Here is a 20041-nt window from a genome sequence, read left to right as displayed (position 1 = left end):
GGGTGAAGTTGTTGGGCCTAACGTTGATAATCAATAACATATCAGACATAATTAATATCTAACGTTGGGCCTCAGTGTAAGGGCAATGATACAGGCCTCCGTGTTCTTGCACGGTGTTACACGATGGGTGGCAGTACAATAATGCATTGTGATATATTGGATTTCCCAATTACATGTACTTAAAAGAAAAATGTGCCGACAGTATCGAAGGTATAGTTAATCTCTTTGCTGATTCATTTAAAAGTGTTTACGACACCGATATTCGTGTCAATACGATTCCCGATATTTCAGTGGAAGAGTTATTAAATCTAAGCCAATGTTTCATCAAAAAAGAATCTATAGAAAAAGTAATAAAATAATTAGATAGCAATAAATTTGCTGGACCGGATGGTATTCCTCCAATATTTTTCAAAACCTGTGTTAGTAGTCTGATATATCCTCTTTATAAACTCTTTAACAATTCTTTAAGTTCTGAGTCTTTTCCAGCTCAGTGGAAAAAGAATTATTTAATCCATATTCATAAAAAAAGCGATAAGAACGATATATCAAACTATAGACCAATTTGTATAATGTCTACTTTGCCGAAAGTTTTTGAGAAATTAGTCCTAGATATCATTGTAAAACCTATCAACAACATTATTGTTCCTAACCAACGTGGCTTCATCACAGGTCGCTCTACCTTAAGTAATTTAATGATTTCTGAAAATAACAAATCTGAATCTCTGGGTCTCAAACAACAAGTGGACAGTATATACATTGACTTTAGTAAACCTTTTGATAAGGTTAGACATCACATACTTATATATAAACTTCGATTGTTTGGCATCAAAGGTAAATTATTGAGTTGGATTGTTAGTTATATTAGGCATAGGGTGCTTAGTGTAAAGATTAATTCTGTACAATCTTATATATTTTATTTTTATTTTTTTTAAGAACTTGTTGAACATTTATACATATTTTTGATAATTCAACCGCCATGCTAGGGATGTCCCTGTGTTATGGCGGGTGATATTTACAGATTGGATTTATAAAATAAGTTAATTATAAGTTATAAAGTTATGCAATTTAGATTAAAATATAAGTTAATTAGATTATACAATTAAATAATAAGTAAGTAATAAAAATATACAAATTAAATTAAATTAAAAGTTATTAAATTATACAAATTTTTTTGAATTTTTTTTGAAGTGAAACTTCTTTAGCCGCGTCATGCAATTTCGAGAACCGGAGTAAAACCAACTCATGACCGAAACGAAAATGCGGGACCGATTAAAGTTCATTTGATCTAGTGAAAGTTTTGAAGTAAGATATAAATGTTTTTTAGGTAATCTCGACAACTGGTGTTTGTGGTGTAATGGTCAGCGTAGTTGCATTCCAAGCAGTTGATCCGAGTTCGATTCTCGGCCATCGCATATTAATTTTTTTTTTTGGTTGAATGTTAATTTTATAACTCATTGTTTGTAGTCATTGTTCTTTGAAATTTTTAAATTTTTAATCCATTGTAATTTTAAACATTATTTATTTTTCATATTATTTTTTTCGTCATTTAAATTATATTTTGTACTGGGGTGACATCTATCGGCAGAATATTTTTTAATTTTAAATTATATAGTTTATGGGGGTGACATCTATCGGCAGAATATAAATATATATTTTTTAATCTATTTAATTATATTGATTACGGGGGTGACATCTATCGGCAGAATCTTTTAATGTTTTTTGTTTTTAACGCCTTTTTTTTTTTCAATGGTTGACCATAATATCAATCCACTAAGTAATATTTTAGGCCTGTAGCATACTTGAAAAGTTAAAGAATGATATAAGATTGTTTATGATGTTAACGATAAAAAAATAAAAAAAACATAAAATTACCATAAAAAATGGGCCAACGGCACGCGGTGTTCCCAAGCGGTCACCCATCCAAGTACTGACCGCGCCCAATGTTGCTTAACTTTGGTGATCGGACGAGAACCGATGTGTTCAACATGGTATGGTCGTTGGCAAACGCTAAACAATATTAATTTCTATTCTACCTGCCAATAAATATATGAAAATTAGTATAAAAAAGCCCTAATAATACTGAAAACATTAGCAAGGTGTGTGCGACGTTGATAAAAATAATCATTACATACGCGCTTGAAAAAGATCGTAATTACATCCATAATTTTGAAGGAATTTTTTTTTTCAATGGTTGACCATAATATCAATCCACTAAGTAATATTTTAGGCCTGTAGCATACTTGAAAAGTTAAAGAATTTTATGATATTATTAATGATAGTAAAGATAAAAAAATAAAAAAAAACATGAAATTACCATAAAAAATGGGCCAACGGCACGCGGTGTTCCCAAGCGGTCACCCATCCAAGTACTGACCGCGCCCAATGTTGCTTAACTTCGGTGATCGGACGAGAACCGGTGTGTTCAACATGGTATGGTCGTTGGCAAACGCTAAACAATATTAATTTCTACTCTACCTGCCAATAAATATATGAAAATTAGTATAAAAAAGCCCTAATAATACTGAAAACATTAGCAAGGTGTATGCGACGTTGATAAAAATAATCATTACATACGCGCTTGAAAAAGATCGTAATTACATCCATAACTTTGCAGGAATTTTTTGAAGTGAAACTTCTTTACGCGCGTCATGCAATTTCGAGGACCGGAGTAAAACCGACTCATGACCGTGACGAAAAAACGGGATCATTTCGCTATAGGAGCCTAGCTAATATTATATACCTAGTTTAGGTCACTCTCCGAACTCAGCTTCGCGGTCTAGAGGCAGAGCGCACGACTGTGGTCGTGAAGAACCGAGGTTCGATCCCCGCTTTAACTAATTTTTTTTTTCTTTTTTTATAACTTTTAATTTTTTTTATCACATGCTACTTATAAATATGTCAATAGACAGAAAAAAAGAGAGAATGAAATGAAAAGAGAGAGAGAGAAGAATATTAGAAGTTTCACTTCTGTCTTGCGTAGGCTTGACACACCCATTTTTTTTTTCTTATTATTTCTGGCTTTTACCCTTCAAGGGTGTTCTTGGCCATCATTTAAAATTATTGAGAAATGAAAGGTGAATTTAAATATTAATTTTATTTAAATTGGCAAATTTCAAAATTATAATGAAAATTGGAGTCGAGTTCAGACTTAGAAGAGATGAGATGTTGAATGGAGGGGAGGCAATTTTAGATAAGGCTTGATAGAAGAGAGGATATTTGTTTAGAGAGGGACAACCAAAAAATATGTGATCTAAAGTTCCCACTTCTAGACCACAGAATGTACAATCTGGGGAGTCAACAACGTGAATTTTAAAAAGATGGGAAGGAACGGAACAATGTCCGATCCTCATTCGAATGAGTGAAGAAATTTCTTTTTTGGAAAAATGAGGGAATTGCTGAAACCACGGTTTTGATGGAATAGTCCTTTGTATTGAGGCAAAGCAGGCTCCCTTGGATTGACTAGCAATGTGCCAATACTCTGACCAAACATTGCGGGATCTATCTTTGATGATGGAAAAAATGTCAGATAGGGGAATGTGGTTTACGAGGGTAACAACAGGGTTGGACGCTCCTTGTTTTGCCAAGGCATCCGCAATATCATTACCCATGATACCAACATGTCCAGGAATCCAAATCAGAGTTACAGTTTTACCAGAGCTTTGAATGGAGGCTATCATCTCTCGAATAAGGCATACGTGGCCGACGTGGCAGACGGCCGGCGTGGTCTAGTGGTATACGCTTTTGACTACAGATCCGAAGGTCGCGGGTTCGAACCCGGCGTGCGCAAATAAATTTTATTTGATTAATTTGTGTTATTTCACAATTAATTAATTTAAAATAATATATAGTATATTTGCAGCACGTTCCAGAGTGGAAGATACTCTCAGTATCGCCCTGGTGTAAGACCACCATTCAGAATTGAAAAGTTGCTTGAAATGGCTTTAGCCGTGTTTGGTGACCAGATCTGAATAGCCAGGTACTTCCCCACCTTCCTCTTCCCCATCTCCCTCCCCTCCCTAATGCCCTCAGCCTCACAACATACCCCAATTAGGGATGCCATAGTCTCACTGGCTCCAGACGGGAGCAGTTGGGACTCTTGTGCGGTATTACTGTAAAAAAAAAAAAAAAATACAAAGTGATCATCAGGATGAAGAAGAGGACTGGATTTAAGTTTTTGGAGGGAACTGAGAGAGTCAGAGAGAACGAGGGAATGTTCAAAATTATTTTTGATTATATATTTGAGAGATTCTATTATTGCAATGCACTCGGCTGAAAATATTGAAAATTGATTTGAAATTGAATGAAATATTCTGTCATTAGAATTATTGTGGTAAACGTTAATACCTATACCACAGTTAGGAGAGTCGGGAGATTTGGATCCATCAGTAAATAAAAGAGAAAAGTTGGGCCATTTAGATGAAATAATTTCATTGAACATATTATTGACAGTTCGGGCCGGGAGATTGGAATGACTTTTAAGGATTCCGATCCCTTCTATTATTGTTGGGGATAGGGTGACGTGACTATATTTTAATTTGTATAAGGGAAGTAGATCATTTTGGATAATGTGAAGCTCTGAGAGAGACTTAAAATTTTTACAGATGTCAGAAAGAGGTTTAGTTGAAGCTCTGATTGTAGATGAATGGGTTGAGTCAATGAACAACGAGACGCTGGGAATAACCTGATGACATTTAGAATTTAAACATTTAAGAACAAATTTGTCAGCAAATAGTTGACGCCTTAAATAAAGAGGAGGATCAGAACATTCTACTTGAAGGGAATTGATGGGTGACGATTGCATCGCTCCAGTTATAATTCGCAAAGATTTAGATTGAATTTTGTCTAATTTATCAAGTACATTTTTTGAGGCAGTACTAAAAAGTGGGCAGGCATAGTCAAGATGGCTTCGAATAAGTGCGTTGTAAAGCAACTTAATGCAAGTAGGGTGAGCTGAGCACCCCACCAAACGCCAGATAATGATCTGATGATATTTAAATTTTTTTCGCATTTAGTAACTAAATTATTAATATGGGAAGACCATTTAAGTTTCCTATCAAATGTTACTCCCAAAAATTTTACTTCAGAAGCGTTGGGGATTGGAGAATTTTTAAATAAAATTTGAACGGGGGGGTTTTTATGGCGGTTTGAGAAGGTGACACACTGAGTCTTTTGGATTGAAAGTTCAAGACCATTTAACGTGAGCCATGTGCAAAGGGCATTCATGGCTTCGTTAAGATATTTGACGGCGAGAGGGATGATTTTGGATGATAAGAAGAAAGCTATGTCATCTGCGAACTCAATAGTACCACTAGGCCTAATCATCCAAATGATTCATGTTTAGATCACATATTCCTCAAATCAAATAAAAGTTACCCACATAGATCTGCTACCTTCGAAATTGACATAACAGACCACTATCCGACCTTCTATGGTCATTGTACTGAAAAATTACCTAACATCTCTAGACATCTCACTAACAGCCGAAACATGGGTCTCAGTGCTTTCTAATGATGACACAAATATATTTCTAAATAACTTTTATGATATAATCCAAAACCATATTGAAAAATGTTATGAACCATTAGCAGCACCAAAAAGTAAACACAGACACATAAAACCATGGATTACACGTGGATTAATAATCTCAATTCAGCATAGAAATAAACTGTTCAAATCTTATAAAACTCATGAAAAGCATTGCCTATCCACAAATGAAGCACAAAATTACAACAAACGTTACCATTATATTATATATAGAAATTATCTAAATATAAAAAAATGCAAACACCAGTGTTACTCTGAACAACTACAAAAAGCACATAACGACTCACGAAAAACATGGAACATCATAAATGAGATCTCAAACAGGAATCAAAAAGAACACAAAATTCCTCAAAAAATTATAACTGAAAATAATATAATCTTTGATAATCCTAAAGATATTGCAACCAATTTCAACCACTTTTTTACAAACATTGCCTCTACCCTAATTGACAATAATCCTTCTCTTAGCTTGCACTCTGAGCATGTACCCCCAGACTTTCTGAAGACTAAAAATTCTACCTTCGAACTATCCGAATTTCCCGAAATAACTGAACTTGAAATCACAAACCACATTGACAATCTAAACGCTACAAAGAACAAAGAACGCTCTAAAGACAACTTAAGTAACACTACAATTAAATCTATAAAAAAACATATAATCAAACCATTACACCATATATTTAACGCATGCATCAGAGATAGTATTTTTCCGAATAAATTCAAACTAGCTAACATCATCCCAATACACAAATCAGGACCTAGATGTAAAACAGACCAATCACATTAACTTCTCAATTGTCTAAGATATTAGAAAAATGCATTAAAAAACGTATCGTCGATTTTTTTGAATCAAACTCACTCCTTTCACCTAACCAATATGGAACTAAACTAGGTACTGATGATGCTATATTTAATTTAACCAAACATATTTATTCTAACCTGGACTCAAACATCAAAACTTTAACCATTTTTTTAGATTTAAAGAAAGCCTTTGACACAGTCAACCATAGAAATTGTGATGAAAGGCTTTAATCACAGTGGAAAACAGACAAACCATAGCTTCCCACTTTGCGGTTTAAAAATATACAAATTATTTTTGAAAACCGTCATTCTAGCGACATCTGTTGATTTAAAATTGATTCAGTTTGTTTGCAGTAGGCACCTGTAATAGTTGGAATTATATTGAGGTTCTAGGACGAAAGCAGAGAGGTCGTAAAATCGTCTAGGACGACTAGGATTCCCCTTGTCTAGACTTAAAAATAAACATTGAATTTTGTCAAACAATAGATCTGAACAAAAAGCTATAAAATTTTGAGTAACCAATCAGTGAACGGAAAGGCGTGTCTCTACGAAAGACAAAGAAATGAACTTTGGACCCGGCGATAAAAAAGATAAGTAATGGCTTCTTCGTTCCCACAAAAATTAGAGGCGAACGCACGATAGTGTAAACAATCGACGTTCAAGGGAAAAAATCCTGGGAATGTTTAAAATAACTGAGACATTTATGAGATAGCGAACCATTGAAATTGAGGGTTTTGGGACCTTTACATGTTGTAAAGCACACACACGAAAATGCAATGGAAAAAATTATAAACGTGATAGTATAAGAGAGGGCGGAAAAACTTAGGGAAATTACTGGCAGAATTTTCAACTGTAGTGCAATTATTTATGATAGAAGGAGGGTGTCGAGTTCGATAAAAATCGTACTAAAGAGAGGTGAGAGTGTTGGAAACAATGGAAACTAATCATTATCAATTTAAGATGGGGCGGGGATATTAGGAAAACGATTAGGAATGAAAATCTCGCATTAAAATAGACATTTTAGAAACAGTGCAGCAACTGGACGAAGGGAAAATACAGAGATTTTGAGCTGCTACAAAGGTCCTAGGGACATGAAAATTGAGTATCAGAGGAAGGCAATAAAACTAAAAATATAGCGATAGATTAAATTCAGGAAACGTAGGCATTTTACATGATTATCAGGGTAGATAGATATTAGAGTTACACAAGACTGCAGAAGAAGTGACATGAGATAAAAGGTTGACAGTCTCATGTGTATTTTGGAGGATAAACAATCGAAATTCGAACATGATTTTTGTTTACGTTAAGGTGATAATCCATTAGAAAAGCGATTAAGTTTAACGTAGGGCTTATGATATGTTTATATAAAGCAAAAGATATTAAAATTAATAGGTTTGAAATTAAATGAAACTTACGAGTGTAGTACCAAAAGTTGAAACGTAAACAGATGTCAATGCGTATGTTTTATGTGGTATTTTGTATGACAAAGATAGAGAATGGGGCGGAGATCGAGTAAGATAATAAAAGTGACGGATATCCCAGAGTCAAATTATGTATATCTCCCATAGAAGTGTGGAAAATTACATATTAATTAATAATAAATGAAGTATGAAATTTTCCTGGAGAGAACATACTTCGGAAAAAGTGGAGAAAAGATAAAGGAAAGGGTAGAGAACGGGGATAAGGAATGATCCAAGTGGAGAAAAGCGATACAATTCTAAGTTATCCGTGAAATTAATAAATACGGCTTGGAATATAATTAATTATAGAGTTATGAGAAATAACATAAGAATAAAGAAGAAATTTGTGTAGAAAAACGTCTGAATAAAGAAAATTCAAGGAGAAAAAGGGAAAACTCAAGTCTGCGGCATAAAGAGAGAAAGAACTGGTGAAAATGGAAAAGCTCACATAGGTGACAATAAAATTAAGTAGAATTTAGACAAATCGAAATTCAAAAATGCATAGTAAAGATTTCGACATCTATTTTATCATTTTTCGCACGAGATGCATAAAATTGAGATCTATATATATGTTACTGAGGACGGACCTATCGCGAATTGAGAAAAAAAAGGAACGCAAAATCATGATATTTTAACTACATTTTGTATGAACCATGGAACAAAGGAAGCCTGGGCAATGAACGCAGGCTTACCCGATTTTGACTCTATCGAGTTAGCGACGTGAGAGAAAAACTAACCGCCGCCCAGAGCCGGACAACAGAAGATCGTATGTAGGCACAATCGAAATTAGGGAAAGGTGTGTTCGGATTTACGAGTTGATAAAAGATAGAATTGATTATCAAAGGAAATTCAGATACGTCTTTTGGAACCTGAGAGGGGTATAAAATACGGTGCACACCAGTTTTGGGAGAGTCAGTCGAGGTTTTTTGAAAAGGAGGATACGCCGCAGTACTACGTTTCTTGGTAAAAATTAACAGTGAAAAATCTCTAAGTGTTAAATTTTAAATAAGTCCCTGGACTTAGAGAATTTCGGGAAAAGTACAAGTGCTAAAATCAGTGAAATTTTAATAAGTCAGTTTAATTTAATCAAACAATGTTAATAAATAGGTAGAGTTTAAATTAAGTGCTTAAAAGTGTAAAGTGAAAAGTGCAAAAAAGTTACTAGTGAATTATTTAAATTTTAAAATAATTATTTCATTCAAAGCGGAAAGAAAATTCAAATTCAATTGAGAGTTTTATCGCTAATCTAGAGTGAATGTGTTCGCGAATTAATATTTAAAAATAGATTATAATTTAGTATCAATTTTGTTTAAAAATATTAATAGTAAATACTTACTTCTTAGTTTAAAAGAAGCACAAAACCAAAAAAAGGATACAATAATAAACGCTCAAACCTTTGTTCTAAAAGTAACAGTTCAAAAAAAATAAATAATTGTGGATACGTTAAAATATTGGTGAAAACAATGGAATTTAGAAGAAAGTTTTAACAGATATTTGATTTATTAAGAATCGAGTTAATTAAAAGTTTGCGCAATTCGGAATAAATTTTCTTATAAATTTATATAAAAAGAAATTTAGAATCAATAAATTGATCAATTAAAATCCATCGTGCGTATAGCGACCGTGTTAGGGGTGTTTGTCGTTTTAACCGGAATTTTAACATCAACCTTCCATTTCGAAAAAGAGAATTTGAAACAGCTATCATTCAAAAGCCTAAACTAGAAAAGTGTTATTAAATCAACGGGTTTTCTGGATTAGGATTTCGTTCGGAAGAAAAATTAAATATCAGCTAATTTATATGAATCAAGCAAGAAATATAATATTAAATAGGAATAAATAGTCGAAAAGATTTATTTTGAAATTAGTTGAAAAATACAATTAATTAGGTAGGATTTTCTTCGACAAGATTTTGTTGTGTGGCACCCAACTGGAAAAATCTTGATGGGGGTAAGTTTTCCTTTTATAAATAATTTTCAGGTCCCAGGAGGCACAGAAGGACTGTGAGGTGGAGGTATATCAATTGAATATTAAAATAAAACACCAAAAAGGAATTACACATTAATATATGTATATTATGTATTTATCTATATAAAAGTAAAGTAATATATTGTATATAAAGAATATATATATGAGTAATGTATGTACCTACGTGTATATGTATATATATATTTATCATTTAATCGAAGCATCGAAATGGTAGCGATTTTTAATACCTACCCGAGGACATATCTATATTATTGAAAAAGAAAATATGTATTTATTAATATTTAAGACTATGTAGAATCATATATTTTATATTTATTTATTAATGTATATACTCTTATTTAACATATTTTGACAGTCAAGATATGTGTACTTATATATATATATATATATACTTATGTCTATTCTTCACTAAACCTCTAGTAAATTTACTAAATTCGGAAAATGAAATAAATAGTTTAACTTCAAAAAAGGAATTAAAAATATTTTAATTAACTATGCACAATAAAAGGTAACATAACTGAATTATAAGGAGAAGTAGAGATTTTCCTTAAATAAACAATCTCACATCTAGGTTAGTGTGTCAAAGAAGGTGCTTACATTATTCGATTTGTTTATAAATAAAGCGTACACTGGAGAATTGGGTCAGTTACATGGTTTGAAATCGACCTTGGCCGCAACTAGATAATTACCAGGATGTCATTGTACAATGTGCAGCTATTTTGCGTATTCACAAATACCTATCATTCACAAACGACAATTGAAAATCACGGTTTAGCAAGATTTATATCGAAATATTACATGAAGCATTTGAATACCATTGATTAGATAATCGCATAGATTTTTATTAGTTACCTGAAACAGCTGGAAGCTGCGTGTTTACAAATACCTACCATTCACAATTGACAATTGAAAAATCACGGGTTAGCAAGACTTATATCGAAATATTATACGAAACATTTGAATATTATTGATGGAGTGTTCGCATAGATTCCATCAGTTGCCTGAGACAGTTGAGAGGAGTGTACCCTCTTATGTGGCAATCAATTATATGAAACAGTTGAAAAATCACGGGATAGGATGAACTAAATCTAATGTTGAATCCTGGGGAAAGAAAAATACAGTTCATCAAATAGGAGGCAGTGGTCGCTCCTATAACAAGACCATTAACCAAACAAAATAGAGATGACGATTCTCTTAAATAAAAAAGTGGGTGTGTCAAGCCTACGCAAGACAGAAGTGAAACTTCTAGTATTCCTCTCTCTCTATTTTCAAATTTAATTTATTCCTCTCTCTCTATTTTCAAATTAACCGTATGAACCACAATCAATTACGTATTTCACTCGTATTACACTCACGACGCAGTATACTAACCAAGCAGCTGATGCTTGGCGTGGCGCAGTTCGCTGGTGTCTGAGAGAGAGGAAAGAAGAGAAGAGAGAGAACGTTCGTGAGCGGCTCCCCCACCTCAACAAGCGCATATGGTGAGAGAGGGACAGTGAACGGTGAGCGGTGGTGGGGGTACCCGCATTTTCGTGTCGATTCTGACTCGGTTTTACTCCGTCCCCGAAAATCCATTACGCGCCTAAAGAAGTTTCACTTCAAAAACGTCGAAACCAAACAAAAAGCCTGGAGTTCGATAGCTCTCCAAAACAAACTATCAATAAGATCTTATTTTACTAGTATTTATTAGTATCACCTTATTATTATGTATTTATTCGGTTACCAAACCTAGAGCTTCGCAGAGTTCTTGGCACGAGATCCGAGCTTGGGATGCGAGGCAAGTAGCCTTGTATTGCAAGTTATAAGCCTTTCCCAAAACGTATGTATACATATATTTATTCATATGTACTGTTTATTGGAGAATGCGGACCTGCATACAGCTTGCATTTTAGGTCTTCTGGACCATTCTCGCATTCTCTCTTAAACGTGGAATGAGGATTCACGACCCGTAAGTCCACACCAACCGTGAGTATATGATTGTATATAGGACGAAACCGGTTCACCCTAAGTAAATTGTAGTCCAAGGAGGAGTCGGAATTTGGGGGTTTCGGGACTCGAGAAGAGACTTGAAGGCAGTACATGATGACGATGGAAGGTTCTTTGGGACGCGGTAACTTAGGTACCAATCAATGAACCGTGTCAAAAGATTGTGCGAATTTCTCGTTGACTCTCGATCATCTCGTTTACTTGCAGGAGGATTGGAGCCAAATTATGCCAGCAAAGGGCTATTCCGAGTTCGTCAAATATACAATTAACTAATTACATTAACCCACTAAATCAATCTTTACATGTACCTTATAGCAGCAGAATCATAAAGGAGTGGCGCTAAACAGACACAAGAGTTTACCAAAATCAAATTTACTAACAATTAACCATTTGAGTTATATTAAATTACCTGTCCAAATAAACATGTATAATGTCTTTTATCAGCGTTTAACTACGATTTTGTTAGGGTGCAGGGAATCAGAATAGTTACAAAAGGAAAGCTAGCTCATTCAGAGAAATCATTTAAGTCTAGGTTTGCAAAGGAAAGACCAATTCAATTTTGAAACTCAACGCCTTGATCAGAACCAAGAGGGTTACCACAAAATGAAAGTAATTAAAATCCTATATCATAAATCAAAAAATTACACAACGTTTGATGGAATTTAATTACAATATAAATATGAAAATATTTGCGTTCAAGTTCGTAAATAACGTATTAATTAGTTAAGTACATATGTCTATAAAGATATATAGTACAAGAGTGCTTTAAGTAGCCTTCTGTAGATATCAAAGAAATTAAGGGTCCAATTTTCATGGAGGCTTATGTGTTGTAGGGGAGGAATTTTCCATCCCTGCGAACACATATGCAAAGCCTTAGAGAAAAAAAAATTAAATATCGGTCATAGCCAAGAGAGAAGAAAATTTTATATTGTTTTAAACAAATAAAAAGAATGGCAAAAAAGATGAGAATATTACAAACTCTCTTAAAGAAAATATCCAACATTGGAATTAAACACAAATGTCTCATGCTGTTACAAAATTATATATTGAATCGCCAACAATGCACAAAAATTGGAACATATTTGAGCAATTTTGATTTAGTAAAACATGGTGTACCACAAGGAACTGCATTGGGGCCGTTACTCTTTCTAATATATATAAATGACTTATGTAATATTAAAATACCTGGTAAAATTTTCTCATTTGCTGACGATACTGCAATAACAGTCCAAGGAAAATCATGGGAAGATACTACTAATAAAGCTAACAAATGTATTACTATTGTCAAAGAGTGGCTAGATAGAAACCTACTTACCCTAAATTATGATAAAACTATTTGTATTCCTTTCTATAACACACAGAAGTCGGCTCCTAAAACCAATCATAATTTGAAGTTTCATAACGTAAATTGTAACCCAAACACATTCTGTAACTGTGAGGAGATGAAATCTGGAAAACTTATTAAGTATTTAGGTGTAACTATAGATTGTCAAATTAAATGGACCAGCCATATTGAAAAAAACTATTAACAAATTGAGATACCTAAAATATATTTTTAAAAGAATGAGTAATGTAGTAAATATAAAAACCATGAAACTAGTTTATGACTCACTAGTTCATTCATCTCTTTCCTATGGAATAATTGGCTGGGGCGGAACTTTCAACAATCATGTAAAACCACTAGAAATCGCACAAAAATCAATTACTAAGATAATGTACCAAAAGACTAAATCCTATCCCTCTAAACAATTGTTCCAAGAAACTGAAATTTTGGACCTTAAGCAGACCTATAGTGTTCAATGTCTTAAATTTATTTATACGCGACCAAACAACTTTATTGAAAATTCAAATCGTGCCAGCCAACGACATGGCGCTTGTGAATATGCTGTGCCTCACTGCAAAACCAGGTTGGCCCAAAGGCATATTAGTTTTATTGCTCCAAAAATGTATAATTCTTTATGTACAACCTTTAAAAGGGACACGTGTGTAAACCTTCAATCTTTTAAAAAGTACATCAAATCTTGGCTAAAAAACACTGAACTAGATATTTTTTTCTTATAAGTTTTAGCAAAGCTATCTGTAACATTTTTATGCATGTATACATTATTTTTTTATTATTTCACATACACACAAAACAACGGATATATTTTATTGTTTGTAATGCTTTGTCTGCTAATTCATTTTTTAAGATGTCTTCAAAAACTAGTATTTACCTTATTTTTTGTGTTATTTTAAAACTTTTACATGTTACATGATTTAGTTTCTTGTATTGCATCTCTACAGTAACTCTTTTAAAATAACTTAAATTTATATTTAATATTGTATCTTCACTTAAACCATAGAAATAAGATAAAAATACTTATAATACCCACTCTCAGGCTTCGCCTTCGTGGGATTTTTTTTAATTATGTACATTTATTTCAATATTTTTTATACATTTTTCAATATTTTATGTAACTATGTATGTATAAAAAAAAATTCAATAAAAAAAAAAAAAAAACTTTTACTTGTGGGGGAATAGCGACATGCATATCATATGTGTATATATTATACAGTAAGGGGGACAATACATCGCCTTGTGGCAAACCCTTCCAAATAGACCTACTTTGAGGAAAAATATCTGGAAGATCAATGAAAATTTTTCTATCTAGAAATAGATTAATAATAGATTAATAATAGATTGGACAAACATGGGGGGAAGGCCAAGGCCTAGAAGTTTTTTTTTCAAGATTGGGATGGAAACATTGTCAAAGGCGCCTTCTATATCTATAAAGACGGCAAGACAAACTTCCTGTTTAGAAATTGATAAATTAATATCAGTACTGATGATGGCAAGGTTATCTTGAGTGGATTTTTTTTCCTAAATCCAAATTGAGATGGAGAGAGAAGCTGTTTACTCTCGACAAAAAATTCTAATCGGTTTTTAATTAATTTTTCATAAAGTTTACTGAGGGTGGATGAAAGAGCGATTGGCCTGTAGTTCTATCCAGAATTTGGTGATTTGTTTGTTTTTAAAATAGGGATGATTATTTGACAACTCCAGTCATCAGGCATTATACCAGTCTGGAAGATTTTATTTAAGATGCTTAAGAAGTGGTTTAGAACATTATCATTACTATTTTTGATTGTGCTGTAAGGTATACCATCTCTGCTTGGAGATGAGTCCTTGACTGTTGATAAATAATTTTTAAGCTCAATTAAGGTGAACGGAGAGTCTAGCCAATGATTAGACATAGGAGTATTATAGATGGGCGTTATTTCATCTAAGTTAGGTACAGAAGGGGGGGAAATTTTGTCCAAAAATTCATCGATCCATTTAGAATGAGACGCTCGAGGAGATGGTGAACTGAAGGAGGATCTAAATCTTCGGATCATAGACCAAACTTCCGAAATTGGAGTGTTCGGAGATACTGAACTGCAGAAGTTGTACCACCCGGATCTTTTTTTTGACCTCAATACCCTTTTGGCATTGGATTCAGCGTTTTTGTATATAAGATAATTCTCCATAGTCATATTGTAACGATAGGAAAGAGATTTAGCTTTCCGAATTCTTACCACTTTGGAACATTCCTCATCCCACCAGGGAGTTGGAGGGAGTTTATTGAGAGATTTAGTTTTAGGGGGAGGATTTGATTTATTTATTGCAGTTATGAGCATTGATTTGAAGTTATTATAATCATCTTTGACGGAAAATATATCGGTGGCGGGTGAATTTAATAGGAACCTGTCCATATGAGAGTTAAATTCATCCCATTTGGTGTGTTTCGTTTTAATTTTTGTCGAAATATGAGACTTGTCTGATCGGAAAGAAGTTTGATAAGTAATGGTGATCGGGAAATGATCACTGGAGCAAGGGTCGGGGGACACCACCCACGAGGAGAGAGAAGCCAGGCTAGTAGAACATATCGATAGATCCACTGCACTGGGGTTTGTGCTGGGGCGTGAGATCCTAGTAGGAGATCCGTTATTCAAAAGGAAAAGGTTGGATTGATCTAGGAAATCCATCACACTTCGACCATCTCGGTCGGAGAAAGCAGAACCCCAGACGGGGGAATGGGCATTAAAATCGCCTAATATAAAGAAAGGAGGGCTTAGTTGACTTACAATTTGCAACCAAGTTTGTTTATTGAAGTGGGCTGTTGGGGGAAGATAGTTTAGAGTTTTAAGAATTTGCTAGAACATCTCCGCTTACCTTCATCGGAGATATTCAAGTTCTCTAAATAATCAGTCACGGAACTTAGCTTATAAATCATAACGCTGATTGATTGTTAGAGTTATATTTTATTTAACACAAGAAGGTGAGATAATACAAGGATTCTATCCGCGACAAAATTTTGCGTAATTAATATAAATAGCTTGCTGGCGAGAGGAGCGTTTGAGACGGAATGCTCATCGAAGTTTTTTCCACTCGCGAGCTCAGTTATGTCGTCCGCGCATCTCGCTGCGCAGGCAAGTGTTGCCAGACTCAAGGTGACACTTCGCTCAAAAACAATAATAATCGCGGTGCCTACATACCTCCTCCCCAGCATTTCATGCGACAAACGCACATATGTAAAAAAAACTTAAAATTAAACAAAAATTACATATATAGTGTTCGATGCCCCTTGGTTATTTTAAATTAACACAGTCGGACAAATTGGAATACTGGATCAACCAGTTTGTTGTAAGAGCGAGAAAAAAACCAAAAGTAATAAACTTTACCTATGTATCTAAAAAATAATCAAGTGGGCTTGACAAACAATGCTGACCAAAGCAACCCAGTTTGAGTGCAATAAGAACTTACTGTTAAAAAAGATAAGTGTTAATTAAATTATTGATTAATTAATAAATTTTTATAAGTCTCATAAGCTACGGAAAGGGGGAACCACATCGTGCTAATATAAAAAAGTAACCTGTTGGCTAAGTTAAATCACTTCAAATCTATTAAAGATGAGTGAGATGTGTCTTCATTATAAACATGTAACCAGAAATAAAAATTAATATGTGAAAACTTCACAAAACTTATAAGTCAAGAAAGTAAATACATAATGGGTATCACACTTCGTAGGGATAAGGAAAGGGGGCAACCACGTCATATCTATACGAGGTATGATATTCACCGCATAAGTAGAATGGTATCATATACTTGAGTACTTAAAATTAATAAAGTTCATTTTTTTTATGTATAGAACATCAAGAATGTATATAAATATATAAGAATATTAAACGTATATAAAAATAAGGTGAACTATATATTAAGAAATGTGTTTAGACATATGTCTCGTAGAGTCGTGGGATATCATAATGAGAAGTTGTAACCTATATAGATCTAAATTTATGAGTAACTAAAATTATATACATACATCATACATTAACTAGTATGGAATACTACACGTAATAGTTGGTATTATAATAAGGTCATGCATTTCTGGCATCTAAAATTACATCATGCCTTTATTAGCATGGAAAAACGAATACAATAGCTTGTATTATTTTTAGATCATATTATTTATGTACATCATGCCTTTATCAGCATGGAATAAAGAATACATCTCAAGAAAAATCTTGGAAAGTTACTTCATGTTATAACATGGTATATCATCTTATGATAATATTTGAAAAGATTTTTCATGTTTACATTTTGAAAAAAAAGAAAGCAGTTGAAAAGATTTTTCATGTTTTGACATTTTATAAAAATAGATGAATTTTTTTTTAATGCTTTTACAGGTGTACATGGGTGGTCTACGTCATACATTTATAAGTACGGAAAGAGCAGTACAAAATCTACCTATAAATACATGATAACAATATGCTTCACGTTTTGACAGGTGTGGGAAAGGTAAGCAGCAGTCATCGCACACCTATCAAAACATGGTAATATAATAAGGAAATGGAGAAGGCAGTGCATTGTACCTTCTACACATATTTGAATTTTCATACTGAAAACGTATGGCAAAACTACATCATGTTTTCCCAGGTATTGTGGAATGATACATCACATACCTACAAAAACATGGAAAACACACATCACACTTTTGTAAGTGTATGGAAAAATACATCATACACTTAAAAAAGCGTGGGAAAAACGAAACGACACATATTACATGGTATTTTGTTATGTATAAATATACATGTCGACATCATCTTCTATGAACATGAGATTAAGACAGGATTATTGAACATATCAATTATGACGATGGTTAAACAAACCTAGAGTTCAATTTCTATCCAAAATTGTAGTCTCTAATTATTTTCATTATATAGTGAAATCGTGTTCTATGAACATGGAGATTTAAAAATAACCCTTCCTTAAGACAATGTTATCAAATATGTAAAAGAATAACATAGTTAAATAAACTTAGAGTTCCAACTTCCATCAAAAGTTGATGTCTCTAGTTATTTGTAGTTACAGTAATCTTTAAAAAAAATACTACCAAAATTTATGTCAATAATGTGGATTACTAATGAGATATATATCTGTGAATCGAATTTGGGAGTGTATAGTGATTTTATATCGGAAAAAAAAAAAATTATATGGAAAAACTATGTCTCTGTCAGCATTTTTTCTAATGGGCCTGGTACTTGTCTGGAAAATGCACTCTTCTACCGAACCTTGTAGTGTTAATTTTGTCCGGGGTCTGTTCTGCGACAGGTTCTTCGATAGTCAACTTCTCTTCGGAAGGAACGAAGGCTGGTTTCAAGCGATCAATAGAGACGCGCTTTGGTTTTCCATTGATGATTATGACGTATGTCTTTTCGTTACGTTCTTCGACTTTGTAAGGTTCATTGTAAGGGAGTTGAAGCGATTTTTGTGCGGAATCAGTTCTCAGAAAAACGTGAGTAGAAGAAGGTAGATCCTTATGTATGAAAAACTTTCCTGAACCGTGATTACTGGCAGGAGTAGATTTTATATTTTCAAATCTTCTTTGTAGTCGACCGACGTAAGTATCTGGCTCTTCGCGAGGCGTAGGGGTGAAGAAATCACATGGTAACCTCAGCGTTCTACCATAGGTAAGTTCAGCAGGCGAGCATTTTAAATCATCACGAACTGTTGACCTCAATCCAAGTAGTATAATAGGGAGAGTCTCCAACCAGTTCGGGTCGCCGTTAGCCATAAGTGCCGACTTGAGGGTTCTATGCCACCTTTCTATCATGCCATTAGCTTGAGGGTGGTAGGCGGTTGTCCGCGTATGCTTGATTCCGAATTTTTCCGTGAGTTTCTTGAAAAGACATGACTCAAACTGACGTCCCTGATCTGTCGTAATAGTTTCGAGGACACCATGCCTTGAAATCCAATGCGTTGTCAGTGCTGTAGCGACTGTGTCTGCTGACATATTCTTTAAGGGGACTGCTTCAGGCCAGCGAGTGAATCTGTCAATCATGGTGAGCAGATATTGATAATCACTACAAGCGGGCAGGGGTCCAACCAAGTCGATGTGGACGTTCCGGAAACGGTCTTCAGGCAGAACATACGTGGCTCTTGGCGCGACTGTATGTCTGGAGATTTTGGCCTTTTGACAATTTATGCAATGTTTGACAAAGAACTTTATATCCTTCGTCATGTTGGGCCAAACAAATCTCAATTTAATACTGCTGACAGTCCCATTAATGCCTGGATGACAAACATTATGCACATTTTCTATGACCTCTTTTCTCATATTAGATGGTACAAAGGGTCTTACATGACTGGTAGAGATATCACACCACAATGAAGAATTAGTTCCAGGAATCACCATTTGACGTAGGGAGAGGGAGGAGTCCTCAAGTGCCTTAGTAATTTCGTCGTCGTGACTCTGCTCTTGTCCCATTCTCTCATAGTCAATTGCAGAAGGGCTATTTATCTCTTCAATGCGAGAAAGAGTATCTGCAACTGTATTCTGGTGTCCGGAAATATGTTTGATGTTGGTGGTAAATTGAGATATATAATCTAGTTGTCTCTCTTGACGCGGAGAACTTGAGGCACGTTTCTTGTCGAAAGCGAAAGTGATGGGCTTGTGGTCCATGTAAATAGTAAAATTTAAACCTTCTAAGTTGCTCCTAAAATACTTAACTGCCTCGTAAACACCGGTTAATTCACGGTCAAACGTACTGTATTTACGCTGTGCCGGGGTAAATTTTCTTGAAAAAAATCCTAAGGGTTGCCAAGCTGTACCTTTATTTTGTTGTAATGATGCTCCCATAGCTAGGTCGGATGCGTCCACCATAACTGCTAATTCAGCGTTTGGGTCTGGGTGCGCTAACAATGCGGCAGAAGCGAGATGTCGCTTGCATTGGTTAAAATCCTC

General features: G+C 34.2%; 2 non-coding genes across 2 annotated transcripts; both read right to left on the bottom strand.

Moving 5' to 3' along the window:
* Positions 1 to 1883: 1883 nt before the first annotated feature.
* On the bottom strand, positions 1884 to 2002 carry LOC149423010 (5S ribosomal RNA). Its single transcript, XR_016302333.1, has one exon. It is a non-coding gene; the product is annotated as a 5S ribosomal RNA (ribosomal RNA).
* Positions 2003 to 2325: 323 nt separating this feature from the next.
* LOC149423009 (5S ribosomal RNA) lies at positions 2326 to 2444 on the bottom strand. Its single transcript, XR_016302357.1, has one exon. It is a non-coding gene; the product is annotated as a 5S ribosomal RNA (ribosomal RNA).
* Between the last annotated feature and the right edge of the window lie 17597 nt (positions 2445 to 20041).

This window comes from Hesperophylax consimilis, chromosome 6, assembly GCF_061612785.1.
Source record: "Hesperophylax consimilis isolate HC1 chromosome 6, BYU_Hcon_1.0, whole genome shotgun sequence".
Lineage (NCBI taxonomy): Eukaryota > Metazoa > Arthropoda > Insecta > Trichoptera > Limnephilidae > Hesperophylax > Hesperophylax consimilis.
This window is presented reverse-complemented; position numbering and strand designations above follow the sequence as displayed.